Raw genomic sequence first — 10,220 nt, 5'->3', positions numbered from 1 at the left:
GTAATGTTGAATTCCAGAAATTTGAATCTGTTTTTTTCATATAGGTAGTGGAAGTGTTGCACAAACGTTTGAGATGGGTTATCTTGATGTGCTTATGAAAAGCTATCAAATTGATCGAAAATCAGAAATTGCAATAAAAACATTCATATGAAGATTCGGATGCATGTCAGTCGGGCCACTGCATGACATGACACATGTCGTGATGGGAGCATTTGACCGTTACGACGGTTTTACGACGATTGAACCCTAAACCATCGTAAAATCGTCGGAACGTCTAAACATTCATAACCTCGTACCTCGGATAAAGAGCCTATCCGGTGCAAACGTTACGACGGGTTTACGATGGTTTTGGGTTTAATCGTCGTAAAACCATCGTAACTTTACGATTATATTACGACGGTTTTACGATGTTTTTAAAAAAAAATGAGCAAACCCTAAATCTTATAAATGGGATATTGCATAAAGAACAATGCAAAGGTTATTGTATCCTAACATATAACAAAAGGTTTACAACTTTGCATGTATGATGGATTTATGACATGAGATAGTAAAAATTGAAATTCCGTAATCTAATATATAACCTTTCACTTAACATTTACGAAAACATGCATGAACTTGTAAATATGTATGTTTTTTTTCAAATTTTTGATTTTGATCAAATTGATAGCATTTCATATAAAATAAGATAACCAATCAAAAACATTTGTGAAATACCTTACAACCAATAAGATATAAAAGATTCAAATTTTTGGATTTCAACATTACGACGATTTTACGACGAAATAGTGTACTCGTCGTAAAACCGTCGTAACTTTACGACGATATTACGATGGTTCGTCGTAAAGACGTCGTAATGTTGAAACCCTATTCATTCAGGACTTAAAACCTAGACTTAGGGTTTAGGGTTTAGAAAAACCATCGTAAAACCTTCATAAAATCGAATTTTAAGGTTTTTTAAAAATTCAAATAAACAAAGTTACAAATTACGTAATAACAAACATTCACTAAATACAATGCATGAAACTCAATCAGATTCATCTTCCTCTATTACTTCATCACCATCACCGTCTTCTTCCGCCAAATCGTCATCATCGGTTTCAGCAAACTCATCATCACCTTCTTCTTCTGTATCATCGGGAAGATCTTCAACTTGCCTGTTCCGAGGGTCTATTAAGAAAATCTGCTCATCAACATCTGGTTCAGACAGATCTACGCAAGTGTCCTGTTGAAGTGGAACATCCTCAACCCCTACAATCTTGCCCCTCGGAGCCACTTTAACTACAGCTAACCATGAAATTCCTGTTGATCGAACTCGAGGGTATGGCAGAAACGTTACCTGTTCTGCTTGAGAAGCTAATATAAATGGCTCAAACCTGTTGTACTGTCGTGATTTGTTCACGTCAACAACTCCAAACTTGTTTAGACGTACCCCTCGTCCAACAGTTGGATCAAACCAATCACATTTGAAGAGAACAGTTTTCAGCCTTAACAATCCAGGATACTCTACTTCAATTATTTCTTGCACAACTCCATAAAAATCGATTTCACCCCTCACACAAACTCCATAGTTAGTTGTCGCCCGCTTTGCACCATGACGGTATGTGTGAAAAACATAGCCCCGAGTGAAATACATTGAGGCTGTAGTTATTTTTGCCATCGGACCTAGTAGTAACTCATGGAACCATGTTGGAAATTCATCCGGATCACTCGGGTCCACCTAATAAGAAAAAAATTCCGCTTTTATTTCTTGATTTCGATATATAGCAAATTAAAGTAGTCTTTTAATTAAAATTTTATATGTACTTGCCCTTTTAACCACTGGGCATAGTGTTGATCTTTACGATCATTGATTTCACTTTCAGAAATCCAGATATGCATTCTTTAACCTCATCAACAAATGTGCTGCATGAGAAAAATAACAAATAGTTATTAATACTGACAACTCATATAAAGATATTATTAATTAAAAAGGTACCTTTCATACGATGACAACTCTTCACAATTTAACAGGATATACGTATGTGCACTGTGATAATCTTTTTCATTGGACCACCAAACATTTTTTAGTTTTCCGCCACAATTGAGCCTTCCACTTTAGCTAGGTTTTGGGCTTTACCTTTAAGATGCTTCATGAAACGCTCGAACGGATACATCCACCTGTACTGAACGGGTCCACCGAGCTCTGCTTCGTGTGGGAGATGAACAGGAAGATGTTCCATAACATCAAAAAATGATGGTGGGAAGATCTTTTCCAAATTGCACAACAAGATTGGAATATTCAATGTCAGTTGTGATATTACTTCAACTGATAATGTTCGTGTACTAAGATCCCGAAAAAAAGCACCAATGCCTCCAATAGCTTCATGGACGTTTTTGGGCAAGAGTTCAGCAAATGCAAATGGAAATAATCGTTGCATAAAGACATGGCAGTCATGGCTTTTCATCCCAGTAAACTTTACCCCCTTCTCAACAGATTTGGAAAGATTAGAGACATACCCATCAGGAAATTTAACGTCAGAAGAAACCCATCTGAACAATGCTGACTTTTGATCTGCACTCAACCGAAATACAGGAACTGGTGCTTTCCCGTTTCTCAGTAGATGCAACTCACTTCTGTTGCATAAATCAGGCAAGTCCAATCTTGACTTACCATTGTCTTTTATTCTTCCCGCTACGTTCATAACTGTATGCATGATGTTATCAAAAAAGTTTTTTTCAATGTGCATGACATCAAGATTGTGTCTGAGCAGATGATCTTTCCAATAAGGTAGTTGCCAAAAGATACTTTTCTTGTGCCAATTATGATGAACTCCATAACCTTCAGGCATATTTGCAGGAGTGTGCCAGTTTCCCCCACGAGTTACTGTTTCTTCTGCCCTCCAATGATCTATTTGCGCCTGTATATCAGCTCCTGTTAAATTAACGGGTGGAGGGACATGTACACTTTTGTTCTTCATAAATAACCTCTTGTTCCTCCGATATGGATGGTTATCCGGTAAAAAACTCCGGTGACAATCAAACCAACAAGTTTTTCTACCATGTTGTAGCTGAAACGCATCAGTTCGATGAAGACAATAAGGACAAGATAGCCTCCCATGTGTAGTCCATCCTGATAACATACCATAAGCGGGGAAATCGCTTATTGTCCACATAAGCACAGCCCGTATAGTAAAATTTTTCCTCGTAGAACAGTCATATGTACGAACGCCAGTATACCATAACTGATTCAACTCATGTATGAGTGGCTGCAGAAATACATCGAGAGCTCGCTTCGGATGATTTGGACCTGGAACCAAAATACTTAGGAAAAGAAATTCCCTTTGCATGCACAAATCTGGAGGAAGGTTATAAGGAGTTAGGATTACTGGCCATAATGAATATTGTCTACCAGACATACCAAATGGACTAAAACCATCAGTGCACAGACCAAGATAGACATTCCGTTTGAACTTAGCAAAATCTGGGTATATCATATTGAAGTGTTTCCATGCCTTTGCATCTGATGGATGAACAACTTCTCCATCTACTTGTGTATGTTCCGCATGCCATCTCATTGATGCAGCTGTCCTTTCAGATTGATAAAGCCGTTTTAACCTATCAGTTATAGGGAGATACTACATACGTTGGTACGGTATCCTTTTACGCCCACCAGTTTGCGGCCTGTATCTTGGTTTTTGGCAAAATCGACATTCCTCCAGCTGATCATCATCTTTCCAAAAAATCATACAATTGTCAACACATACATCTATCATCTCAGAAGGTAGACCAAGACTAAAAATCAACTTTGTATTTCATAGTATGTTCCCGCTGCCAAGTTATCCTCCGGTAGATACTCTTTCAGAAGATCAGCCCAATCATCCATGCAAACCTCAGCCAGGTTATGATCTGTTTTAATTGACATCATCCTAGCTGCCAACGATAATTTAGACATGCCTTCTCTACATCCTTCGTAGATTGGCTGATTAGCATTGTCTAACAAATCATAAAATCGTTTGGCTTCTACATTAGGTTCCTCAACAGCATTACCAGTATGCGTTTCATGAAATGCATCAGTCACCATCTCATGCATCCTATCATGATCTACATTTTGATCAGATTGATACTGATTAGGCTGATGACCATAATTCGATTCATCAAAATCAATATGACTTTGATAAGTACTACTACTACCAGCATTCCCATGAGTATACTGCCATATTCTTCTCCATGTAGATACCAAACAAAATATTGCGGCATGAACCCTCTATTTAATAAATGCGTCCACACGGTTTTGGTTAGTGTATACCTCATATTCTTGCATTTCAAACAAGGACAAAACATCTTTCCGCTATCTTTCGTTCTCTCCATATTTGTAGCCTGATACATAACTATTTCTAACCCGTTCTTGAACTCTTCTGTCAACGCCCCTTATGAATCTTTACGCATATACATCCAGCTTCTTAGCTCGTATATAGACATATCTTGAAATAAAGTCAAAATACTTTCTCTTTTTATTGATTAGACAATAAAGGAGAGATGGTCTCTTGTGTCACGTCTAGCCACGTGAATGGAGTAAATTAACCTTTTAATATTACTACTTCTTTTTTTCAAAATAAATAACTCCTAATTCGGGTTTCCAGCAATGGACAACCCAATATATAAGGATTTACAACACTATACTAAAATTTAAGAGACCTACAATGGGTCTCCAGGATGATGATGCTCTTATGTTTGAATGATGATGTGTTGTGATTGAAAGAAGGAATGAAGATCTATTTATAGGAAAATTTTGGACTTTACGACGGTTTTACGACGACTTTTTACGACGATTTTACATTCAACAATAATATTACGACGCTTTTACGACGACTATGCGATAAAATATTTCTTCTACATTAGTTAGGTAAACATGTTTTAAATGTTCCTCACCTAACTTATGTATCGACGTAAAATCGTCGTATCTTTTACATCGAAATACAGTCGTCGTATATTCGTCGTAATTGTACATCGAATTTATGACGATTTTGCATTCAATATCAAATCTCTCGTTATCGATGTATATTCGTCGTAATTCGTCGTCAATTGTACGTCGAAGTTACGAAGATGTTTTTATACGACGAGTTTACGACGATTTTTATTTTTGACGTAAATTCGTCGTAAAATCGTTGTAAGTTTGCGACGACTTTTAAACCGCCGTAATGGACCGTTGGAAGAAAACGCTTGTTTTCTTGAAGTGACACCGAGTTCCACATCGAGATGATGCACCCCAGAGTGAACAATCTCTTGACACTTAGACGTTTTTGAACCTCCAAGACCATCTTCTAGACCCTTGTAACTTAACTCCATGAAAGAAACATTGCTAAACAAGAGTTTAGGGTATCAATCCCCTTTGTCTGTTGTAGCACAAAGGATATCAATCCAAGGTGTGGAGTTTAGTACACTAGACTATGTGATCAGTTCTTAATACAAGCAAAACAAGATGGTTTAGTTTCAACAAGTGACAGAATTGCAATTAAATAAGATTAAACAAAGCAATAAACAAAGCAGCAAATGATTAAGATGATATGAATATGATGAAAAAAGAGTTCTAGAGATTAAAGTTAGCTAGGGTGCATCAGGGTCCAATCAAGGAGCTAATGACAATGATGATGAATGATCTCAGCAGCTTAGGATTCATTTCAAGTCTTAATCTTTCTCAAGCATCAAAACAGTAAACCAAACATTGCTCCCCTCTGGCTTGTGAGAATCAAGAAGCTTCATGAACCCCAAAGTTGTATCTTCTAAGTAACCATACTCACCATGTTTCTTTGTTAAAGCAATTTGAAGAGGGTGTTCAAGGTTTAACTCTTCCAAAAGCTCATCAGCAAGCTCATCCATGGCTTCTATGTAGAAGACTTGACCCTCTATTGTAGGTTTCTTCATAACCTCATTGATGTCAAACTTGAGCACCTCAGATCCCAGATGGAGATCTATCTTTCCTCATCTTACATCAATGATAGCACCAGCAGTTGCTAAGAAGGGTCTTCCCAAGATAAGGGGATCTTTTAGCTCCTCATCCATTTCAAGAACAATGAAGTCTGTTGGAACTTCAAAACCTCTTACCTTCACTGGAAGATCTTCAAGGAGTCCAATTCGGAGACTAATTGATCTATCAGCAAGAACCAAAGAGATCCTTGAAGGCTTGTAAACTGTGAATCCCAAGTTCTTTGCAACTGAAAATGGCATCAAGCTCACTAATGCTCCAAGATCACACAAATAGCTTGCAAAAATAAGTGGACCTAGAGTGCAGGGTAATGTAAAACTCCCTGGATCAGATAGCTTCCTAGGGATTGTCCTCTGTTGAATAATTTCACTACATCATGGCTCAACACCACCATTCCTTGCAACTCCCTTGTCTTATCAAGAATAGCATTCTTTAGGAATTTGGTATACTGAGGAACCCTGAGAAAGGCTTCAATAATAGGCATGGTGAACTCAGTTTTCTCCAGCTGCTTAGCTATAGCTTTTTCTAAGAGCTGCTTCTTGAACCTTTCTGAAAAAGGCAGCTTTGGCTTATAAGCTGGTGGTGGCACATACGGTGCTCAGGCGCCTTTTCCTTTGCCACACCTTTTCCCTTGTCATTTTTTACAGCTTCATCTTCAACTTCACTCCCTTGAGGCACCTCCCCCACAAAGTTGCTCATTGTCCTCAACGAGCATAGGTCTTTGTTCTCTTTCTGTTGCTCCTTACCATTTCTGAGTGTAATGGCATGGACATACTCCTTTGTGTTTTGGCTCAGGTTTCCCAGGAAGTGTTCCTTGTGTTCTAGATGAAGAAGAGGCTTGATTCTTTTGAAGATATTTCAGTTGATATTCAAAAGCTTCATACTTTGAACTAAGATCAGTAAAACTGTTCTCAACCTTTTGCTGACCCTGAAGTATCTGCTGGAGAACCCCACTTATGTCTGAAATCATCTGCTGACCCTGCTGCTGCTGTTGTTGTCCAAAACCAGATGAAAACTTGTTCATAGAATGGCTGACTAGTGAAGTTACTCCCTTGGTTCTGCTGAGGCTGCTGAACATACTGCTGCTTGCTTTGAAAATTCCCTTGAAACTGATTCTTGGGAACATAGCTTTGTTGAGCTTGTTGAGAAGGATAGACCTGATCTCCTGGATTAGCTACATTGGGGTTTATGTATGACAAGTTCTGATTGTTGAAATTGTTATACCTCTGGAAATTTTTTTGATTTCCAATTGAATGCATTCCTCTTGTGTTAATCGATCCTCAATCACATTTTCAAAGCAAGGAGTTTGTTTATTAAACTCTCCAACATAATGAATTGGTTTCTGAGTAGCCAATAGAACTTTGTCCAACTTGCTTTGCAGCTCTTTGATGTCATTTCTCATCCTTTGTTCTTCACTAGAACCCTCTCCTCTATTGGCTCTATCATAGTCTTCACCATATGTGGCATTGCTCATGGCCAGGTTCTCAACTAGCTTCATGGCAGCAGTGATCTCCTTTGCTAAGAAGTTTCCATTGGATGCAGTGTCTAATTGATTCCTAAACTTGGGAAGAGCACATCTGTATAGAGTGCTTAGTAGAGAAGCTTCTGAGAACCCATGGTGAGGGCACTGGTTTGTATAGCTTCTAAATCCCTCCCAGGCTTCACCAAAGGTCTCATTGTTGTTTTGTGTGAAGGAAGAGATCTGATTCCTGAGCTTGGCTGTTCTTGAAGTTGAAAAGAACTTTGAGAGGAAAGCCTGCTTGCATTGCTCCCATGTATGAATAGAACCCCTAGGAAAATTCTTCTCCCATTGGCGTGCTTTGTCTCCCAAACTGAATGCGAAGAGTCTCAGCTTGAAACCATCCTCAGACACACCATTGATCTTTGTAAGGTTTCAGACCTTGTCAAAGTTACCAAGGTGGTCTATGGGGTCTTCCATAGGCAAGCCATGGAACTTGGAATTCTGGACCACTTTGAGGAAGGAGGCTTTGACTTCAAAATTGGGCTATAAAGCTATAATGTATGAAAGTGCACAGATGTACGTTGTATGACTTAGGGTGTCGATCCACAGGGAAGATGTCTAATCTGCAAGAAAACACCAAACTGGGATAGTAAGCGAAGTCATAAACTCATGGGGGTTTTGAGGTTTTTGGTTACGGGAACTAAAACTAATCCTAATCTAATATTTACGGGAAACTAAATGCAATGCAAATGAGTTACTAGAGAATATCTAAAGGGTGTTCGACTTAAACTAAGGATTCCAAACTCAGAGTGGGAGAGTTAGACTTCTCCGGTTTACTCTAATCGATGGACTAAGCATATTCCGATTAGCTTCCGGGCGATTTATCTTATCTATTTCTGGGATCTGCATGGAACTGGAATAAGCATATGTATGGCTAACCAACTCTTGTCATCTTAACCAACTAATCACTTAAATATGACAATTAACTCTCGCTCTCATGCCAAGAATAAGATCATGCATTCTCAACTGAATTTGTTTCCTCACATCTTCTCTACAGGTAGCTTTCGACTCCTGTAGGGACTATGTTCTTTTGAAGCTAGGTACAGATGATCTGATACAACACTCTCATGGCTCTGATCGATCCTAAGCTCATCAGTATAAACAACTTAGAAGAGATGAAATCTAGAATATAGTTTATAAACTTAGAAATCCTAATCGAACATAAAATATTTAGAATATGGTTTAGACACTTTAAAAACTTGACTCTCTGGGACAAATCTACATGATGCAGGAAATGATAAAAGACATTAAATAATGCATAAGATGAGATAGAAAAGCTAATTAGATAAACAGTAGAAAGAACAATGGATCCAGGGAACAATCCCCTTCTCCATCTCCTAACCCTAGGAAAACAAAGTTTGGTGGCTCAAAAATACAGAAGCACACACCTGATTAGGACTGCTAAGAAATTTATTTATAGGTCGTAAAGTCTTCCTGGTCTAATTTAGGGCTTCTCTGCAGAGAAATGAAGAAATAGGCTTTGATGTTGGGCCTTGTGCTTCGGCATAGGTCCACCGCAAGTGAGAGTACTCAAGGGCAGGTAAAACACTTGTTTGTCGTGGGTGAATGTCTTTCGGGACTGGTGAATTTGATCAACTTGCTCTTCATATATCTTTTGATTGCACCGTTGGATTGTCCTGATGTAAAGTGCTATGGAAAGATTTTTGTCTCCTCTTGAATGTCTCCAAAGTTGAGCTGCATCAGACGGGGAGAAGGTCTTCATTTGAGACTGGACTTCTGACATTCTGATTCAGAGCTAAAAATGTGGATTTCTTCCATTTTGCCATCTTTTTCTCTAAGTTTCCTGAAAAGAGCCTTGAAACTACAAACATAGAGAAATCATAATAAAAGTTCCTAAAATTAATTAAAACCTTTGAAAAAGCATTTGAAATCAATGCTGAAAATGGGTACAGATAAGGTTGTTATCAACTCCCCCAGACTTAGACTTTTTTTTGTCCTCAAACAAAACATGATCAAATCCGGAAAAATATCATCAACAAAAATAAGAGGGAACTCAAAAATATCAGTAACCATACTTCTAGACCTTAATTAGGGACAATGCATCGATCAGATCAAGTCTAGAAAGGTTTCACCAAAATACAAACAAAACTAATCCGTTAATCAGTCATGCAAAACTCCACACACATAGAACTAACTTCCAGTCAACTAGCTCTTAACATTCATTAAAGGTTTCACTTATTCAAATCAATAGAATTTTTTGAAAGGGGAAACTGCCTTTTGATATAGAGTCTAAGGGAGCACGAAATTTTACCTTTCACAGTGAGCTTTCTGAGGCATCGTGACGCTTGATAAGATTTCTGATACACTTCCTTACCGGTTTTATTCAATCGTTCTCTTGAGTTAGTTGGTCCAGGCATTTTATCAAACACCTTTTGGGTGGATAAAATGCCAAAAATCTGGGTTATAGAGATCATCTAAAACCCAGAATTAAGATCAACTAAGCAAGGCATAAATGCATAAATCTAGCCCTAAGCAACCTTGATCAAACCTAAGCTTCCTAACCTACATATCTAGAACCCTAATGAGGTGACTACTCACTAATCATGATTAACTCTCTGATTCCTTTGCAAGAAAAGAAGTTAAACATGATTAAAGAGATAAGATGAATGGGAGATGATGGAATGAAGATAGATAGATGATTAAACTCTTAAAAACTCTCTTGGATTAAGATCAAAAAGAGATATCTCTCTCAAAGGGTTCTTAGCAAAAAAGAGG

General features: G+C 38.1%; 1 non-coding gene across 1 annotated transcript; it reads left to right on the top strand.

Annotated features, from left to right (window-relative positions):
* Window positions 1-7,572: 7,572 nt before the first annotated feature.
* On the top strand, window positions 7,573-7,679 carry LOC112088261. The gene has a single exon (XR_002900429.1). It is a non-coding gene; the product is annotated as a small nucleolar RNA R71 (small nucleolar RNA).
* The last annotated feature ends 2,541 nt before the right edge of the window (window positions 7,680-10,220 follow it).

Source organism: Eutrema salsugineum, unplaced genomic scaffold (genome assembly GCF_000478725.1).
Source record: "Eutrema salsugineum unplaced genomic scaffold, Eutsalg1_0 scaffold_15, whole genome shotgun sequence".
NCBI lineage: Eukaryota > Viridiplantae > Streptophyta > Magnoliopsida > Brassicales > Brassicaceae > Eutrema > Eutrema salsugineum.
The sequence above is the reverse complement of the archived record's forward strand: the minus strand, read 5'-3'. Positions and strand labels throughout refer to the sequence as shown.